Source organism: Ursus arctos, unplaced genomic scaffold (genome assembly GCF_023065955.2).
Source record: "Ursus arctos isolate Adak ecotype North America unplaced genomic scaffold, UrsArc2.0 scaffold_18, whole genome shotgun sequence".
NCBI lineage: Eukaryota > Metazoa > Chordata > Mammalia > Carnivora > Ursidae > Ursus > Ursus arctos.
This window is the reverse complement of record NW_026622852.1, coordinates 31,326,086-31,346,961: the sequence shown is the minus strand read 5'-3', so window position 1 is coordinate 31,346,961 and position 20,876 is coordinate 31,326,086. Positions and strand designations below refer to the sequence as shown.

Below are 20,876 nucleotides of genomic sequence, written 5' to 3'. Positions count from 1 at the left end.
CCATTAGATTTGAGGCGATTCCCAGGTGCCGGCAGGCGCTCCGCACTCTGAGGCCCCGCCCCAATGGGGCTGGCATTTTAGGAAATCCTTTTCTGGGGACCTCTTCCCTGGGACCTCAGAGATATTCACAACGGTGCCTGCCCACCAGCTACACACCAGGCTGCAGAGAATCCCTCCCGCGAAAGAGGTTAAAAGGGAAAACGATATCCCCACAAAGAGAAATAACCCAGAATCCTCCACATAGTCCACCTGTGTGTGTCATAAAACCCCAGCGCAAAAATAAAGCCCCAGCTTCCCCCAGCTGCAGCTGCCGCCACAGCAGCCCCAACCCAGCTCCCAGGGCTGCCGCCTTGGTCTGCGTGAAGACAGCACCTTCCCGGGGGGAGGAGAGATCCCGGCGCCCAACGTTTCCAGGAGGTGATTATGGCAAGCCTTTCAGTAACTCATCATTCATCCCCGCACTGACCCGAGCCTCACCCCGGCGCCTCTGGCACGAGCGCTGAATAAGAAAGCCAAAGGCTACCCTTCCAATTCTTCAGGTGACACCCCCCCCACACACTACGACGCGCCTAGGCTGTGCGGCTGGGGCGGGATGACAGGTGCCCACGCCTGAGGGGAAATCAAAGGCGACGCTTACAGCCGGGGTGAGAAACCCCAACCCCCGCCCAGGCGGGAGGACTTGGCACCAGCTACCTGCAGGGCGCCCCCGCCCGCACGCCGGCTCCCGTCGCAGCCCCGAATGCAGCCAGGAGGGTGGAACCGGACCGACGGAGCCTCCACGCCCCCTTTGTCTCCACGTTTCCCAAATGACAGGGGAGGAAAGTTTACGAGCAAGGAGGGTGTAGCTTTCTGCTAGGTCCATCTGACACCTCGCAGGAGGCGATCCTCCCTGGGATCGCCCTTTCCCCCTGCACAGCCCGGGCGCTGCCTTCATCTGCACCTGGAAACCCGCAAGCTGGGTTTGGGCCACCTGCTCCGCCTCGTCCGGCACGGAGCCTACCCGCCCCCCCGCGCCTCGGCGTCCGGGAGCCTCCCGCCGTTGCGGCGCCCCACTCACCTCTCGTGGAGGAGCGTCCTCCCGCGCGCCCTACTGGGCCGTCCGGCTGCCGGGGGCGAGGTGCATTCACGCGGCGGCCGGAGACACGCTCCCCAGGCTCTGCTGCATTCCGCCTGCGTGGGAGAGCAAGCCGGCGAGCGCGCGGCGCGGGCGTGTACGAGTGTGTGTTTGTGCGAGTGTGTGTATATGTGAGTGCGGGTGTGAGTGTGTGTGCGCGCGCGCGTGGGGCGGGGGGGAGGCGCGGGATCACAGATCCCTCTGGGCGCACATCCCGCGCTCTGCCTCCTCCTCCGCCTCCTCTTCGCGCTGCCGCTAGCACAGGGTCCAGGTTTCAGGATCTCCTGTTTGTTTAATGAAAGGAAGGAGCAAAAGGCTGGCGGGGAGCGGGTAGCGAGCGGCGGGGAGGCGGGGGGAAGAGGCGGGGAGGGCGCCAGGCTGCGCATGCTCAGAGAAGGACACCGAGCGCTCACTCCGGAGCGCAGGCAGAGGGAGGAGGGCTAGCTGCGGATTGAGGCGGGCAAGACTGCGCCCACCCGAGCAGCAGGGGGTTCGGTCGGGTTCCCGGAAGGCAGCAGGGAAACCCACCCGCAAAGGCGCGCCGTGAGCGGGGACTCCCTGCGCCTGCGGTGCGGGAAGCCGGTGACGGGATCCCGACCCATCCTAGAAGACCGCTTCAGCTGCGAGTCCGGGTAACGCCGGGTTCTCCTTTGGGTGTATTTGTATTTGTAGTGCCTGCGCCGGGGTTCCTGGCCCCGCTCTCTTGCCTCTGTACTGCGGGGGGACCGTGATGGTCTCCCCAGCCCGGAAGGAATCACAGGCAGCAGGTCGTACCTAAACTGAAATGAGTTTCTGGTCTGTGCTTCTTTCTTCCCCTCCCAACTTCCACTCTGTAAAGAGCAGAAAAAGGCAACTGTCTATTCGAGTCCCAAAACAGGTTTGATGGGGCGAGGGCGGGGAAGGTACGCAAAACCCTCTTCCAAGGAACAAAGCAGGAGTCGAAGGAAGATGAGTCTCTTAGGGCTCCATATTCAGCCTCCTTTGATGACAAGGTTAGATGGAGGAGACATTTGCCCTATTCAAGAAGGCCAAAAGAACAATAGATCCATTGTCCCCCTTGCCTCCAATGCCAAAGCAATTCTTCCAGAGTGGGGATTCTAGCTGCTTGGTAAAGTGTAAGAACTGTCAACACGAAGAGAGTCCACTGGGAGAACCTGAGCCCTCTAGGGCTATGGCACAGTAACCTGAGGCCAGGGGAGAGGCTAGGTGAGAGGCTTTGCAAGTGGAGTGGAAACTTCTTTGGTAAGATCGTTCTAAGAGCAAAACAGGATAGTGGTTCGGACCCAGTCAGGAGCTTCCATTTTCAACCTCCTTCCTGTTTAATCACCCTGTTTTTCCCTCCATTTTCTCTCCAACAGAAGAAAAAACAGCCCAAGCAGGGAACTCCTTGCAAATTTATTATTACGTCCTGTCCTGTTTATTCATTTTTGGTCCCTCCAGAGGAGGACTACCTTTTGGTCATCCCAGCTTTGGAGGGATAGAAGACAGTCTACTCTGTGCAAATCTTTTCCAAGCTTTCATTAAAGATCACCTCTGAGCACTTCTATGCAGTGTAAGCGAGCAGATGCCTACTTGCTGAACTCTGACCCCCATCCCATTCATCTTCCCAATAATAATGCCGAGTGACACTGGAACAGCAGGACAATTAGATCTAACCTAAGAGCACACCCAGAGGAGAGAAAACAGCATGTCTAAATACCACCAACAAAAGCAAAGTTTAGGAGAAAAGACACGAAGGAAGGAAGGAAGGGAGGAAGGAAAAAAAGCAAGAGAAAGGGAAAGTTCTTTGAAAGCTAAAGTGCCCTGAGTGCTAGTGGCTGGTTCATTCTTTCAGTAGCTCTTTCAAAGGAATAGAACTGCAGCATCTCTTTGCTAAAAGAACAGTAAGTCTGAGTCTCTAACCACCAGGTAGGGGGAGGAGATCATGTTCTCCTGAAAAGCAGCAAAGTCCTTATAATGCACCGCTCACAATATTTGGGGCTCCTACTTCCATGCCTCTTTTCTCAGGTCTTCCCCCTTAGCACCAGGCTTTTTGGAAGACATCTAAGACAGATGATCTTGTCTTGTTACCACATTCTCCCCAGAGCAGTGAATAGCATTCAATGGAATTTCAGGGTGTTAGCACTGGCAGGGCCTTGAGGCAGGAAAGCCGTTCTCCCTGCCCTGGCACTGTATGCATAAGCACCAGGTGAGTGAGGGCTCTGAATGCAAGAAGTAGGTGGGACCTGGAACAGAGTGGCAGGGCTCAGGTAGTTGCAGGTCTCAACTCTGTAGTTCCGTCAATAGAGATGGTGCTGAGACACTTCTTTCTACAATGATAAGTGTCCAGGGCTGCCTGGCCAAGAAGCACACTCTCCTTTGTCTGAGGCTGGCCTTGGGTGAGGAGGCAAGGGACACTACTCCCTTTGCTGCTCAGGGACACCCTGTTCACAATCTCAAAGCTCCAACAAGGTCAAGGATGAAGGAGACTTTACAAATTGGAATTGCAAATAAAGTGGAATCCCTTTATGGTGCTGCTAGGAGAGGGTGAACTAGAAGTTTTGGAAGAGATTTTACTGTTTGGTGAGAGAAGAGGAAGTACAGGGGACATTAGATGATGTACAAAAAACACTTAATAGTGCTTAGTGCGCAACGAGCTCTCTGTAACTTGTAGCTCTTATTATTTTGGTTTTAACATTTTCATTATTGTGATTTTTAAAAAAAGGCTGAGGAAATTTTTTTTCCCTAAGCTTAAACAAATAAAACAGATGAAAGCCAACTGCCTTCCAATTTTCCTTCTGGCTTCCTCCATCGCCCCCTCACACATCACCCTGATCACTGATGTATTCAAATCCATGAAATGAAAAGCATGCTGTAAAAATGTGTGGCAGTGTGAATGGTGACTAACCCCAACCCTCACCCCTCCACACTCAGAGCTAGACGTAAGCGTGGGGGAGCATTGTTTTTCAGTAATATGCCTCAAGCACTTTTTGTCACTCACATCTCTCAGAGATTGAGGGCTCTGCCCGTTTTGCAGCCAGGGTCTTTTGCTGCAACACCCCACCTACACTGGCTCACCAAGCTTTGCATTTTCACTTTTTTTTTTTTGCCTTCCTTCTAATTTTAGCAATCTAATGTGTTACTCCTCCTAGGTAACAGAATGCCCGAAGCCAATTAATATGCACACATCTGCAGATGGTTTTGAGAGAAATTAATGGTAAGATTTCCAGGGGCTCATGTATTCAGGTATTTTCAATGCTCCTTAAATTCAGAGTTTAGACTTAGAATTCATCCCCTTACCTAGTAGACAATCCCTAAACTTTGCACCTCTCTCCACCAACAAACACACACATCTAATCGCCCCACCTTGTACATCAGCAAAATAACCCAGTATGGTTGCCCAGCTATGTATGAAATTATATTTTTTAAAAAGAGCTAGTTATTAAATTTTAAATAGAGCTAGCTATTCAAAACGTAGTTTCAATACAAAAAATTTTCGAATTAATTAAAACCAGTAATAGATACAATGTTTGAACATAAAACTCTCCAAAGTTATAGATGCTATAGTGATGTTTCAGTTCTTAAAAAATTGTATGAAAGCAATTCCATCAAGTTATATATTGCTGAAATAATATAACAACTCTGTTATATGCATAAATTCTGCTCTAATATTTTCTAATAATTATGAAACACACTTACCACTTCCATTTGAATTGTTCTACCTATAATTTTAGTTATTTTCAAATATCACCCTAATGAGACAAATAGATTTATAATTTTTTTCTTCTTGTGGAAATTTCATGTATATGACCACACTTTCTTGTTCGGTAAAAATGCCAAGCATTTTTTAGTAAGGGCTAAACTAGCGATTTATTATTATAAGGATAAAAATGTTCCCGTGAATATCAAAAACCATTACAAAACTTAGTGATTCAACAAGTTTATACATTATGCTCTGCTCACCACAAGTATAGCTACTGTCACCATACAACACTATTACGGTACCATTGATTTTATTCCCTATGCTATACTTTTTATTCCCACGACTTGTTCATTCCATACCTGGAAGCTTGTATCTCCCACTCCCCTTCACCCATTTTGCCCATCCTCTACCCCTGCCCCTCTGGCAATCATCAATTTGTTCTCTGTATTTACACGTTTATTTCTGCTTTTGGTTTGTTTATTCATTTGTTTTTAGATTCTACATATAAATGAATCATATGGTATTTGTCTTTCTCTGTCTTATTTCACTTAGCATAATACTCTCTAGGACAATCCATGTCATAACAAATGGCAAGAGCTTATCCTTTTTCGTGGCTGAGTAATATTCCATTATATATGTGGTACACCTGAAACTAATAGAACATTGTGTGTCGGCTATACTCAAAAAAATGTGGAAAAAAAAGAAACAAACTTTTTTCAGCTTAATTGGGGTATGACTGACAAATAAAAGTTGTATATGTTTAAGGTTAAAAAAAAGATGACAAAAATATCTCCATTACCTTATTGACACATTAAGTCCTCTTTTTATGTCTGACTTACCCCCACTTAGGTTGGTTGTGAGCCATTCAAGGGCAGAGGTTTATTTCTTTTTTATGGTCCTGGTACCTCAAGAAAGTAAGCAAGTGGTATAGGTTCAGTAAATGTTTGAAGAGTGAATGAATAAATACACAGCCAAAAATAAATTTCGCCCTGGTGACATGTTCACTTTGAAAAAGACTCCCAAGTACCATGACATTTGGTACTCCTCAAAGATGATGAAGTCGACAGACGCTATTTTTTAAGGTTTTGTGTATGTGATTATCTAAAACTGGACATTGGATGAGAAAGGCAAAACAGGCTTCTGGAGGTAGTTTTTAACCCTTTGAAAACATATAAATCAAGCACATTCTAACTGTTCTGGTTCAGAAAAATTCTGGCTCGATGTGCAGTATTAGTCAAAGGATAGCTTCCTAATCCAGCCAGAATAATGTTCTAATTTATTTAACTTTCCCCCTAAGTAGGATGAATTGAGGCAATAATGGTTAGAACTCTTTTTCTCTTCAAAAGAAACCATCCAAAAAGTGAAAAGGACCACCCCCAGAATCTCCCGCCCAGTACTTCTATTATTACTGTGTTGGGTGAGACGGACCAGTAAGAAGTTGGTTCTGCGTTCATGGATGGGAATTTGGGGATGCAGAGTAGGGGGGAGGGGTAGATTAAACTATAAAAGGTCTCAGCTCCAATCACAACCATCCTGAGCCAGGGGGGTAGGAGAATGGAAGGACCAGGTGATTGGTGTTATGTTTATGTTTCCTCTCTCATTCATGCAACCAGTAAAAGAGTTTCTTGAGATCCCGGAGAAAGAGAGATCCCAAGACAGAAGCTGCAGTCTTTTCCAACCTAGTCTCAGAAGTAACACACCATCACTTCTGCCACATGCTATCAATCACACAGACCAGCCCTGGTGCTCTCCTCAGATAATCTTCATTGGAGGGTGCCCTGTGTTTCTTGCTGGGACTCTGACTGATACAGATGTCAAGAATCTTTTCTTATTTACGGACTCATTGCACTCACACTAGAACTAATGCTGGTTGCTATTGCATCTGCTCTGATTTCTGGGTTCCCCCATATACCATGATTTGTATTCTAGGTTACTACCTCATATGGCCCAGCCCTCAGGATCCATGCACATTTGTTGCTGGAAATTCTACCTAGTGCTCCACGTCCCCACAAGTGAGTCCCAGATACCTACCATTGATTCCCCTACTGTTTGGTTTCACCCCTGGTGCCATGCTTGTTATCTTTTCTTGGAAACATCACCAGGAATTGTTAGAATCATGACTCCACCTGCCTCGTACTTCACATATTGTAAACATTCCACGGCTAGGATCTTCTGTCTGCTGACTCTACAGAATCTAGGAGAGGCTAGTCTGCCAGGGCCCATCTATTTCTCTTCTTCAGTCTGCCCTATGCTGCCAACATGGAACCCTTCACTCTCAATAATATTAATGTTCTCATTTTTCTCATCTTTAAAATTACTTTTAAATTACTCAGTCATCACTTATTAAGAGTCTAGCCCTGGGATCAACAAGCTGATTCTATAAAGATCAACAAGCTATTCCACAATAGCATCTATTTTAGGCTTTTTGGACCATGAGGTCTCTGTCGCAAGTACTCAACTCTGTCGCCACAGACAATGCATAAAAGAAGGAGAATGGCTGTGTTCCAATTTCTTTCTCTCTTTTACAAAAACAGGTCGTGTGCTGGATTTGGCCCACTAGCTGTCGTTTGCCAACCCCGAGTCTAATTCTTCATTTTCTGCTCTTCACCTCTGTCACCAGCAATGTGTTTGTTATAAAGAACCTAAAGAATCCTGCCTCTGTCCTGCCTATAGGAAAATAATTAAAACCATTAAATTGGCGCAGGAAATCTTAATCTGTTGTCAGTTTAGGAACTCCTTGTCAGCGTGACTTTCACGCTATCTTAAGAATTAACAAAAATTATTTTTCAGAAAATTATTTTTCCTTTTCTGTAAAAAAGTTGGCTATGTTTCCACATGGAACTGTGGCAGCAATAGCAACATTACTATTTTTAGCCTAAAACTGACTTGTGCAGCCCTAGAAGTTTAATGAGAGGAATATTTTAAAGGAAAATGAAAAAAAATAGTGTGAGCACAATATTCCTGCCCGTTAAAATAGGGCAGGTAAACATATTCTAATTATAACTAGCACCTTAAGAAAACTGCCACTCTAAAGATAAAAACCCCAATAAAAAAAAGAGAATACATTTTTACGTAGGTCCCAATATAGGAACAACGCCTCTACTGAGTTGAACTAATACACATTTGGCTGCTGGCTGAGCATTTTTACACATTCAGCCCAAAGTTACAAAATTCAGCCTATCTAAAAATTTCACTCCCTCAAAGCAATTTACAATTCAGTGCAATTCCTCTTTGTATTAGTTTGCTGGGGCCACAGACAAGGATGTGGAGAAATTAGAACCCTGTGCACTACTGGTGGGCATCTAAAATGGTGCAGACACTATGGAAAACAGCATAGCAGGTCCTCCAAAAGTTAAAAAATAAAATGACCATATGATCCAGCAATTCCACTTTTGAGGATATACCTGGGTATAACCCTGGGTAACATATCAGGTAAGATCGTTATTCATTCATTCTTTTATTTAGCCAATATGTGTTAAATGTTCGGTGCCAATGTAATTGGAGAATTTTAGGTCAAGAATTCCAGATAGGACTCTGAGGAACTTATGCCTAATATTCTGAGTGTGTATTAAGTTATTTTTAATTTATAAATGTATTTGATAAAATAACAATTCCACAAAAGGTGTAAGAGAAAAATGTCTGGAGAGCTTATTAAAAACAACCTTAAAGTGTTACTGGAATAGTAGAGTATAATCATGAGAATTTTATTTTAACCATCTAACTTTGATGTTGATATGAGTTATGACATAAAGTTGCTTGAGGAAACTTTTTAAGAGTATGTCTCCTGGGCGTTGGATCATCCCATAGCCCTTATAACGTAAGTAATACGCTAACCTAGCGAAGTGCCTAAATCACTCTTCTGACTAGGAAAACCAGGAAAATTACTGAATCATAGAACTATACTATGTTATCTTTTCATAGGATACCAATGATAATTAACAGCAGCAGCAGCAGCAGCAGCAGATAATCTTCATCAGAATTATTTGCCCTTAGTCTACATGGCTTGGTAAACCAAAGATTCAGTGAGGTTAGGTGTCTGTTATCTTGGCTTGCAATATTCTCTCTTTTACCAGTAATGGTATCCATATTTCCTCTAACAAACCACCATTCTTCAACCACTATTCCATGTAGTTTGGGGATATAAAATCTCTCGCACTTCCAAGCATGGGCATAGACCCAACCTAGTTAATCAGAAACTCCCATTGCCCTAGCCTTATAATGTCTCAGAGATGGAAAAAGATCCAAACCGGGAAAAGTAAATTAAAATCCAGGACTTTTGCTAACAGGAAAGAAAAATGTCTCCTTTTACTGGGATTCTAAGCATTTAAAATGCTCTAAGTGTAGGAATGCCGGGAGAGAGGCCTTTATATGATTTTGAACCCCTGAACCTAGCCATGCCTTAAAGTATCACTTTTCAAGGACTTTTAGGTAACTTGAGCAAATAATTCATTTTTGCTTAAGTCATTTTGAATTAGGTCTTCATTCCCTGGCCCCATCGCAAATGTCTTTATAGATATGTTAATTTTGGCATCTCTTTAAAAATAATAATGACAGACAAAAGGGAAAACTAGCAAAGGATGGGGACAGTGTTTAAAGGATATCTCTGGTCACTCTGTGGCTGATTTCTAGCCCTGAACATTTTAGGCAGTCTTCCACCATGAGCATACATCTTCTATGTCCTCTTCCCCTTTTCTGAATTGCCAGATTCAAAGGCTGGCACCCTTCAAGGCTGACATCCACTATTAGACAGATGGAGCTGAAGGGGGCAAGACAGAGGCCAGGCAGACCCTGCCAACTCATTTGGCCTCAGGCCCAGCCCTACTCTATAACCACCACTGCTGTCAATATCCAACTAAGGCTGGTCTGAGTTCTCCTTACTGTCAGCTTCTCTAGGCCCCTGAAGATGATAGTGCTGTTGGAAGCTCCTTGCTCCACCCAAGTCTCGTGGGTACACGTGCCAAGCACAGCTTTGCATGGTCAGACAGGTGTCCGTTGGCAGTTAGGCAGGACAAAGCTGCCTCCCACCCAGAGGCTCCTGCACCACAGGGTAGTCAGGAAAAGTGCCTGGAACAGCTGTCACCCCTCTGGCTGCCAGGCTGATCTGACTGGCTTCGTAGGTGTTCCCTCCTTCCTCACAGCTCCCAAAGTTGTTCAGTTCACAAGCGTCACCTTCCCAGACAAAGTGGAATGTTCTTATTTGTCCTCCTCCCCATGTCCATCTTTTGCTCTGGACCCAGAAGGGATCTAAAATATAATCTGACCATGTCACTCATGGTTTAACCCTTTCCCTGACCTGATGCTTGAGGTCCTTCATAAGCTTGACAAAGACTTCATATCTATCAGCCCCAAATCTTAGCACAACCCACCCAAACCTTGTCTCCTCCCACCCATTCCCCTGATACCTCTTACATACTATTCTTTTATTTGTCCTTCAAGTGTCAGCTCAGACACCACCTCATCCAGAAAGCCTTCTTTCAGTCGCCCAAGGTGGGAGGGGGAAGGTGAAGGACCCTCTTCTATGTTCTCATAGTGCCCGTAGTTTACCTCTAGCCTAGTACTCCTCATACTGCATTGTAATTACATTTATCTTGTGACTCCCTTTCTAACCTGGGAGTAAGCTGGAGATCGAGGGAGTTAGGTCTTTTACCTGGTATATAATGGGTGCCTAGCTTACATTTGTTGAATTAATAAATGGCATGTGACTACCTGTGCTTCCCTTCTAGAATTAGGGCATAAAACGTGGCAGTAAATGCCTGATTCTTAAGGGTGTCTCATCTCAGGAAAAATGTTACTGCCTTCTTCTACTCATCCATGAGAGTGCCTGATTCGAAGTGAATGGGGACTGTGCTTGCCCAGACAATGGAAGCAGGAGGATTCTCACCACTTTTTCTCCATTTGTTATTAGGTCTAATAGAAAAGAACTCCTGGCTCTGGAGCATCCCATCACCACTTCCACCGAAATAATCCCTTTTAGCTCTGTGCTCACTCCCCAAACAGTGGCATATCATGGGTGTGCACGGAGTACCAGGGAACACAGCTCTGGTTTGGCACATCAGCGGTGCCTATACCCTCAAATGTCCAGTGGCTGCTGTGCTACCTCATGCCTACCTTAATGAGTGTTAGCAGTATCGAGGGCAGTGGGACTTTGGCGCCACCTGCAATGTTGGCTCGGTATATTGGTTTTGTCATAAAGATCAGCGTCTGTGCCAATAATGGTGGACATCAGCAGCAGTTGCAGTGTTGAGGCTCCCTCTTCCAGTATAATGGTTTTCCTTTGCCAGGAGCCAGAATTAAATAGGAAAATAGTTGTTTCTATATGGCAGAGGAGAAGATCTGTTCATCTATACTTGTGATTCCATTTGGTACACCCTGGTAAACAGGAAGAGGCCAGAGGAATGCAATTTGTTTTCAATGAGACCATTTCCTCTAAATTGGTATGGCCTAAAATAACATTACAAATTCTATGGGCACCATTGAAATAGACTCCCAAGCCCCGAGTTCAAGTCTTGGTTGTGCTCTTCGTTTATTTCTCACACTGGCATTGGGTAAGGTCCTTCTCAGCCTCAGGGTTATATCATCTATAAAAGAGGTGCAATAAAGTCCCCCCCCCCTTTGGATTCGATAAGATCATGTGTGTCAGTGCTCTGCAAAAGTGGAGTGTGATCAGCAGCCACTCTGCACAACATGGTGCTTTATACATAGAAGGTACTCAATAAATATTTGTTGAATCAAAATACAAGAGAGCTATCTCCAGCTCTGAACAGAGCACTAAAATGTTGCCAGGATAAATTGAAAAATCCTTACTCTCTCCACTTCATATCATTCTCCTCAGTTTGTGGGAAAGTAGTGACATTCTCTAGATGGTTTTGTAGCTGGGTGGAAAAAACATACAGGACCTGAGTCTTCATTTCAGTGAAAAAGATGCCCTCAATTTCTGAAGCAGCAGTCACACTCCCCGCAGATTCCCACAGTCCCACAAAGTTCTGCTTCACGCACCCTGAGCAAGGTGGGTGACGAAGCTGCAGGGAGGGGTTAGTTAGATGCTTCCTTAACTGCACAGCAGCATAGTTTTTCTAGTTGTGAGTGATAGAAGCAGTCAACACCATCAAGAACTACTAAATATGGGGCGCATGGGTGGTACAGTCGTTAAGCGTCTGCCTTTGGCTCAGGGCGTGATCCCAGCGTTCTGGGATTGAGCCCCACAGGCTTCTCCGCTGGGAGCCTGCTTCTTCCTCTCCCACTCCCCCTGCTTGTGTTTCCTCTTTCGCTGGCTGTCTCTCTCTGTCAAATAAATAAATAAAATCTTAAAAAAAATAGGACTACTAAATAAAAGCCACACACAGCTTCAAAAGCCACCATGAAGGAAAAAGGGCAGTGTTGGCTAATGAGTCCTCAACAGATGCCTTGCTAGCAGTGCCTCAAATGATGGGAGTCATGATGCAAGTAAAACAGTAATTGGCAAATTCAAAAAGTCTGTCAAGTAAGCAATGAGAGTAACTGAGAAAATCAGGGTATAGTTGCAGACCCAGACTCCTGAGTGGACCGCCCTAGGGTAGACCAGAGTGTGCCCTTCTAAAGGAGGCAGATAATGGTTGCCATACAGGACAAGGGCAAAGTGTTATCAGTTCTCTGGTTTTCAAGAGAAGCAGCAAATCCAGTTTTGCATGGAATCTTTGATTTTTTAAAAGTTAAATAAAACCTTTTTGGAAATGCAAACAACGAAACCCTGTGTTGACCAAGAAATGACATCTGTGAGCAGGATTCAATCCCTGGTCAGCCACTGTGCATCTTCTAACCTATAACTTTTCTGTCACTCTTCAGAGATTTCTTACTTTTCTGGGGGTCATAGGCTACACAAAAGCACATCCTAGAGCATGTAATGACTGGATTATGCTACAGTCACCAGGAAACTATGAGGTGCATCAGGACCTATCAGAAAGGAGCAGTGATTTTGTAGGGTATGATTTCTTGTGAAGTGGGGGGGGGGGGTAAGGTGACTGAGGGGGTAAAGTCTTTACTATGCAGCTCAAAGAGTTCAGAAGCATGTACACGTGCGCGCGCGCACACACACACACACACACACCAGATGAGATCTGGATGCATTACATAGGTAAAAACATATGCGGTGAACTCAACTGAGAATGTAAAGAGCATCCTACTAGGAAACAGACTCCCTAATAACTGCAATTCACTTAGCTTGGTTTTCTCATCTGTAAAGTGGTGATGAAAATAACGTTCTCTTTTGTAAGAAATTCAGAGGATTCAATGAGATATGTTAGGCACCTGACATAATGTCTAGCAGATAGTATATTCTATTATTATTATTATTATTATTGAAGGTAAGCCCCATGCAGACATAGACTCTCCCTTCAATATACATTTCATACCACCTAAAAGACTCAAAGCGTTGTACCCTCACCAATGTCATCTATGGTGGGTTGGTTCCATGGGTTTCGCACATTGCTAATAAAGAAAAGGCCATTGGATTTAGCCTGAGAAGAGTAGTTTGGAAAATTCAGTTGTAGTTCTGCCTCTGCGCCTTCTCTCATAATTCTCCACTGGGGTGGGGGTGAGGAGCAGCAGGGCAGCTCCTCAGTAGCAGAGCCCTTCGCCAATAATAACAAAGTCCTTTCCATAGTGAAAAATTCAGCAGAAAAATGAGGTTATCACCATTTTTTTATTGTAGTTGATGTATTTCACTTCACCACGGCCTGAACAAGATCTTTGTAAAAATGGAGAAACAAACACTTACTGACATTTTCCAAAAGAGTCTGATGTGTATCTGGGGTTTGACTGGCTCCAGTGGAGTCGATGGAAGCTGCTTGGGAGCAAGCTCTGAATTTGTCAGCCTGGCCACCTGTCAGTTTCAATGTGCATTTACTCATATTTCCTGTCAGTCTTTAAGGCTGGTCTACTTGAATGACTGGTGTATATAGATGAGCTATCTTAAAATGGGCAACATATAAAATTAAAACAAGAGACAGTTCCTTACTGACCACCAGCCATGTGTATTCATCAAGGGGAACAAACTAGGCTAAAAGGCACCATTCAATAAGGTGTTCATTTCCTATCACCTCACTTCAGACATCTGGATGACCGTGTAAGACCTATAGGAGTTGTCAGTGAAAAGACAGATATTTGGGGGGGAGGGTAGATTTCTTCCCACCTATGATTTGACAAATATTGAAATTTAGTTTTCCATTCTTGGGGCTACAACTTCCAATTTAATATATTAATGGAAGACTTCTTTGGAGAATAGGTAGAAACCAACTGTGATGGATTGGATTGAGTCTTCCAGAAGTTCATATACTGAAGTTCTAACTCCCAGTACCTCAGAATGTGACTTCATTTGGAAATAGGGTCATTGCAGATGTAATTAGTTAAGATAGGGTGAGCCTCAACGCAATATGACTAATGCTCTTATGCAAAGAGGAAATTTAGATGCAGATAAGCCCACACAGAGAGAGAGCACCATGTGAAGATTGGAGTTACACTGTCACAAGCGAAGGAACTACCAGAAGCTAGGAGAGAAGTCTGAAACAGATTCTTCCCTAGTGCTCTCAGGAGTAAGGCCCTACTAACGTCTTGATTTCACACTTCTAGCCTTAGAACTGTGAGACAATACATTTCTGTTGTTCTAAGCCATTCAGTTTGTGGTACTTTGTTATGACAGCCCTAGCAAACTAATACATCAATAAACCAATTAGATTAGATTTTGGCCAATGGAATATAATGGGAAATCTGAATAAATAAGTTACTTGAATCTACCTATATAGCCACAATTTGTACTATTTTGTTATACATTTATATGTGATGCATTCATGTTGAAAGACAGTTATTATTAAAAAATGTTAATAAAATACATATGGAAAGAGAACACCAATATCACAAAGGTAGAAAGAAGGTCATATATTACCTACAAGGATTAATGAAATTTCTGGGATTGAGTCTCAAACTTCTCTGGGTGCTTTTTTTTTTTTTTTTAAAGATTTTATTTATTTATTTATTTGTCAGAGAGAGCACAAGCACGGAGAGAAGCAGGCAGAGGGAGAAGCAGGCTCCCCACTGAGCAAGGAGCCCAATGTGGGACTCCATCCCAGGACCCTGGGATCATGACCTGAGCTGAAGGCAGCTATTAACCGACTGAGCCACCCAGATGTTCTCTGGGTGCTTTCTAATAGCCTAGGCAAAATGCAGAACATGGAAGGATCACACTACAGAAAAGAGAGAAAGTTTACCAGTTTCTCAGAAACACAAAGTTTTAGTTGATAATTTATTATTTTTTAATTTATTACTATTACTTCTATTACCAAAATAATTAGATGAGCACTAAAATAAAGGACCAAACAGTAGTTTTTACTTACTAGGGGAAGCATGGCTCATGCCATTTATCAGTAAAGAAATTGCAATGTGGATTATATACATAATCCCATGTATACCCAAAGAGGACCTTCTGCCCACTTAGCTATTTCTCAGTAAACTTTTATAATACATGAATCCATGTCCTACTTAGTTGCCTGTTCAGTTTTGACAATATTCATTTAATGAATTAATTTAATTGTTAAATTAATACAAATGCCTAAAAATGTATGCAAAATACATTTATTTTTATTTATTTATTTTTAACTGGTACATATTTTATTTTTTAAATTTTAATTCCAATATAATTAACATACACTGTTAAATTAGTTGCAGGTGTACAATATAGTGATTCGCCAATGCTATACGTTACCAGTGCTCATCACAGTAAGTGTAGTCTTAATCCCTTCACCTATTTCACCCATCCCCCCCAGGCAAAATATATTTTATATACAGTGTTAGCATACAGAATCAGAAATTAGTTTTAAACAAATTATCACCATGATCTCCTTCCATGATAATATTTAAAAAGTTATCACTTTGCCTTAGCACCAATCTGTGGAAAATGGGAAGAATAAGACCTATTTGAGTATTTATTTGGATGAATGTTTCCACTCTCTTGTTCCAGCCAAGGTTATATAACTATGCCTGGACCCAGATGGCCATCAGCATGTATTTATACAGGAGAGGCAGGCAGAGAGCAGTTAATGTCCACATTATGCACAGGTGTAACAGGCATGATGGGGAAGTGTCTTAAATGTAGTCTGAAAAGAAATGTAAGTGACTTTCAATTTTTCACTGTATAGGACCATACTTGGTTGCATAGGAATAGACCCCTCTTGGAGCTGCTATGTGCATAGAAAAAGGAGAGAATGTCAGATAATTCATTTTAAACAAACACTATCCCTAAAGTAAGCAATAAAAAGACAATTTATACTTTCTACTTCTTATTGTGTCAATTTTAGCTAAGTTGAATTTTTTTTTAAGATTTTGTTTATTTATTTGACAGAGCGAGAGAGAGCACAAGTGGGGGGAGTGGCAGACAGAGGCAGAGGGAGAAGCAGGCTCCCTGCCGAGCAAGTAACCCGATGTGGGACTTGATCCCAGGACCCTGGGATCATGACCTGAGCTGAAGGCAGTCACTTAACTGACTGAGCCACCCAGGCGTCCCTAAGTTGAATTTTTATAGTGAATTTTCATTTTGCTGAAATTTCAAATTTATTGACATAAAAGTGTCTATACTATCTTAATTCATGATTCAAAATCATGTTTTCTAAGAATTTTTAAGGTTTGCTCCACTGGCTTCTGGAATCTAGAAAAGTCTGATATAAATCCAATTGTTATCCCTCTGTAGGAAATATATTTTCCTACTATTAAATGAAATTAAACTTTTCTTTTAATTATTGTCCTGAAATTTCTGTGGTTCTTTTTTTTTTAATACTACTTGTCTGAGAAACTTTTCTACTTAAAATTTTGTTTTTGTTCAGCTATATAAAATGCTCTTTTATCTTTCTTTTAGTTGATCTCCATTCTATTGCCTCATACAACAGATTAGAAATTCTATATAATAGTCCCTTTCACTTAACTTTCTCATGCTATTTTTTTTGTCTTTGATAATAAATCCTAGGAGAATTTCTCAACTAGTACTCACAGTTCTATACCTCATTCTAGATAAATCCATTCCCTTAGTCTATTGATTTTAATTTTTAAATGACTTTACTTTATAAATTTTGATCATGTTACTCATTTTTAAAATCTTTAATTGGGTCCTTTTAATAATTACCTGTTCTTATAAATATCTTTATGAAAATATTAATTATACATACGTAAAAGTATTTTCTCCATGTTCTTGTTTCTTTGGTATTTTTCTTTTGGTTGAATTTAATGCCTATCTTTTATGGTACTGTTTTTCTCAAATATTTGGTGATTCTTGGTTGTATGCTTTCTACATAACTGATAATCTTCACTCATTCATTTATGGACACTCTTGGTGTATAGTGCTTCATGTAATGATGTTGAAAGGGAAGGATATACTTCAGGATGCAGTGTGTCAATAGCATTTCTTCTGGGTTTCCCTAGCTACTGGGGTGAAGCTATGTCTCTAGCGCAGCTATCCACATTTTCTAATTGAACCTGTAGATAACTACATCTGCTTACCTTGCTCAACATTTAAGTTGTTAGTGGGACAAGAACTGACCTGCTAGGTAGCTCTGAACACTGTTCCCCAATCACCCAGGACTCCTCCAATTTATTTTACCCATTGTTTCTAATTTTGGAGTAACCCCAGAAGAACACAAGTCTTCCTACTCTTGTGTGTTTTGAGTTTCAGTTTTCTCCATCAATTCAGAGCCATATTTTCTTATTAATTATCTCTAGTCTAGTGACACACTTTCATGTTTATTAGCATTCTATGGATTTATTATTTTTATACATTATTTCAATTATTCTATAGGTTTGGGTAAGGAATATATACCTATGCCTGAGTTTAGTCCAGCGTCATGATGCAGGTCCCCAGAAACCTATCTTTTAGTGATCCTGACTGTTCTACCCACACAGTAGAGCTGACAATGGAATACTGGCAAATTAAAATTCCAACATCTAAGGGAAATAAAACATTCACTTTTATTTTTATATATTGTTTTTGAATTGTCCCTTCACACTACAGCAATATATACAGACTAAATTTCTATTATAGAAAGAAAAAGAATCTGTGTGTTTCAATATGCATTTCTTAAATATTCCATTCTTCTCTTTGTGGAAGCATAACAAACTGGAATAATTGTATTTCTGTGAAATTTTTAAAAGACCAAGCCCAGTAAATATTTGGTTTTTATATTTTTATTTAGGTGTAATTAAAATAAAAATGCACAGATATTAAAGGTTTAGTTCAATAAATTTTGACAATTGTGTACACCCATATAACCATCACTCCAAATCAGATATATTTCCATAATCCTCAAGACGTTCCTTATGCCCCTTTGTAATCAACCCCAAACCCCCATTCCACTTCTACAGATTAGTTTCACCAATTTTTGGATGTCATATAAATGGAATCATTATGTATTTTTATGTGACTGACTCCTTTTGCTTAATATGATGATTTGGGGATTTATCCAAATTATTTTATGTCTTCCAGTTTATTTTTAATTGCTGAATATTAGTCAATTAAATGAATATATTATAATGTGCTTATCCATTCTCTTAGATGGACAGTTGGTTTGTGCCTAGCTTGGAGCTATGAAAAAATATATTTCTATGAACAATCTTGTACAAGTCTTTTGTGAACATATATTTTCATTTCTCTTGAGTAAATACCTACAAATGAAGTTGCCGAATCCTAGAATATATATATATATATTTAACTTCACTAGAAACTGCCAAACAATTCTCCAAAATTGTTGTACCATTTTGTGTTCTTAATAGCAAATATTTCAGTTGCTCCATATTGTCACAAACATTTGAAGTTGTCAGTCCTTCTTATTTTAGTCATTTTAGTGGGTGTGAATGATGTCTTATTGTAATTTTAATTTGCATTTGTGTGGTGACTAATGATATTAAGGGCCTTTTCTCATGGCCATTTTCATTATTGGCCATTGATATATCTTCTTTTGGGGAGTATCTGCTCAAGGCTCCTTAACTGGGTTGTTCATCTAATTATTGTTAATATATAGGGGCTCTTTATATGTATACTAGATACAACCCCTTTACTGGACATGTATGCTATACTTTTTTCCCCAATTAATGGTTTGTATACTTATTTCCTTAGTGGTATCCTTTTTTTTTTTTTTCCCTGAGAAAGAGAGAGAGCTGGGAGAGGGGCAGGGAGAGAATCTTAAGTTGGCTCTATGTCCAGCCTGGACCCCAACTTGGGGTTTGATCTCACAACACTGAGATCATGACCTGAGCTTAAATCAAGAGTCAGATGCTTAACCAACTGAGCCACCATGGCACCCCTCCTTAGTGTATCTTTTGATGAACAGAAATTTTTGATTAGGCAAAATCAAATTTACCAAATTTTTGTAATATCAGTGTTTTTATGATTTTTTCCAAAAAATTTTGCCTACCTTGCAATTATATTCTCTTGTGCCTTCTTTTAGAAGATTTAGCAGTTTGGGTTTTATTTTTTAATAAATAAATAATTTCCATCGAATTGACTTGGCACCTTGGTCAAAAATCAATGAACTATTTATGTGTAATGTTATTTTTAGACTCTTAACTCTTTTTATATCAATATCATGTTGTCTTAATTAGTATAACTTTCTGGTAATGGTAAGTCTTAAAGTCGAGTAATATAAGTTCTCCAATTTTTCACTTCTGAGATATAGAAATATACTCTCTTCATACTGAAATTGTATTCTGTAACCTTGCTAAGTTTATTAGTTTTAGTTAGTTGTTTTCTTGCAAACAATAGTTTAATTTCTTTTTTTTAATATTTATGTCATTCATTTCTTTTAATTGCCTTATTGCACTGGCTAGGAGTTCTTATACAATGCTCAGTAGATGTGATTAGAGTGAACATCCTTCTCTTGTTTCAAATTTTAGAAGAAATTAAGGTTTAGTGTTTCACAATTAAGTACCGTGTTATCTGTTGACATGCTCAAAGATAATCTTTATCAGCTTGAGAATTTCTTCTACTCCTAGTTCACTAAGAATTTTAGCCTGTAGAGTGTTTAATTTTGTCAAATTGTTTTTCTATTGTATCTACTGTCTTTTTTTATCTTTTATTCTTTTCATGTGGTATATTACATTGGTTGAATTTTTAATATAAGACCAACTTTGCATTACTGGAATAAGTACCACAATCTCATGGTGTATTATCTTCTTTAAAATATTTCCAGATTGAACTTACTAGTATCTTATGATTTTTTAATCTATATTCATGGTAAATGTTAATTTAGAAAACTCAAAATCACCTAAATAAAGTTTCAGAAGAGTCATTCCTTTTTATTTTTATTTTTCTGCTTTTTCTTATAACTCTGTCTTACAAGTATAACATATCAAGATAATTTTATTACTTTTTATATTTTTTAAAATGTCCCTTAGGTTCATATTATTTTTGTTATTTTTAGCATTTACTGAATATTTATCCTGTACCAAGTGTTGTGCTAAGTACTTTATATTATTACTGCATTATCTCACTTAATTCTTTAAACAATTCTACTTGGTAGGTATTATCACCCTCCCAATTTTATAAATAAGGAAAATGATACTGAAAACCATTAAATATATTACCCAAGATCATAAGTAATAAAGTTTGAATTTAAACCAATATTTTTATGATTTCAAAAACATATAACCACCATACTATTTTTCCTCCCAGCATCATCCAAGGATTTAGGAAAAGTACCGACTGATATTACCTCCCAAGTAAGAGTGAGTAACAGGTGTATTGGTTTCCTATGGCTGCCTTAAAAAATGACCACAAATTTTGTGGATTAAAGGAACAGAAATTTATTCTCTCACATTTCTGTAGAACAGAAATCAGAAATCAAAGTGTCAGCAGGGCCACACTCCTTTAGACTCTAGGATAGAATCTACTCCTTGCATCTTCCAATGCTGCCAACCTTCCTGAGCTTGTAACAGCATCTTTCTGGTCCATCTTCACATCACCTTCTCGGTGTGTATGTATCTTCTACATTCTGTCTCAAATCTCCCTCTGCCTCTCTTTTGTAAGAATATATGTGATTCGGGGTGCCTGGGTGGCTCAGTCAGTTAAGCATC

The 20,876-nt window shown here is 40.9% G+C and overlaps 1 protein-coding gene and 1 long non-coding RNA gene across 4 annotated transcripts in view; one reads left to right on the top strand and one right to left on the bottom strand.

Annotated features, from left to right (window-relative positions):
- Window positions 1-20,876, bottom strand: part of PLPPR1 (phospholipid phosphatase related 1) — a 582,239-nt gene that overhangs the window by 251,287 nt on the left and 310,076 nt on the right. The window contains exon 1 of one of the 3 annotated variants that reach the window (XM_026506124.4): window positions 1,058-1,464. The exons of the other annotated variants lie outside the window; for them this stretch is intronic. The gene's annotated coding sequence lies outside the window, so the exon portion shown is untranslated. Of the gene's footprint in view, window positions 1-1,057; window positions 1,465-20,876 lie in introns of those variants that run through there. 3 annotated transcript variants of the gene reach the window in all.
- LOC123001421 (uncharacterized) overlaps window positions 8,071-20,876 on the top strand; it is a 50,164-nt gene continuing 37,358 nt past the window's right edge. The window contains exon 1 of the long non-coding RNA XR_006410290.2: window positions 8,071-8,228. This is a non-coding gene — a long non-coding RNA (uncharacterized LOC123001421). The remainder of the gene's footprint in view (window positions 8,229-20,876) is intronic.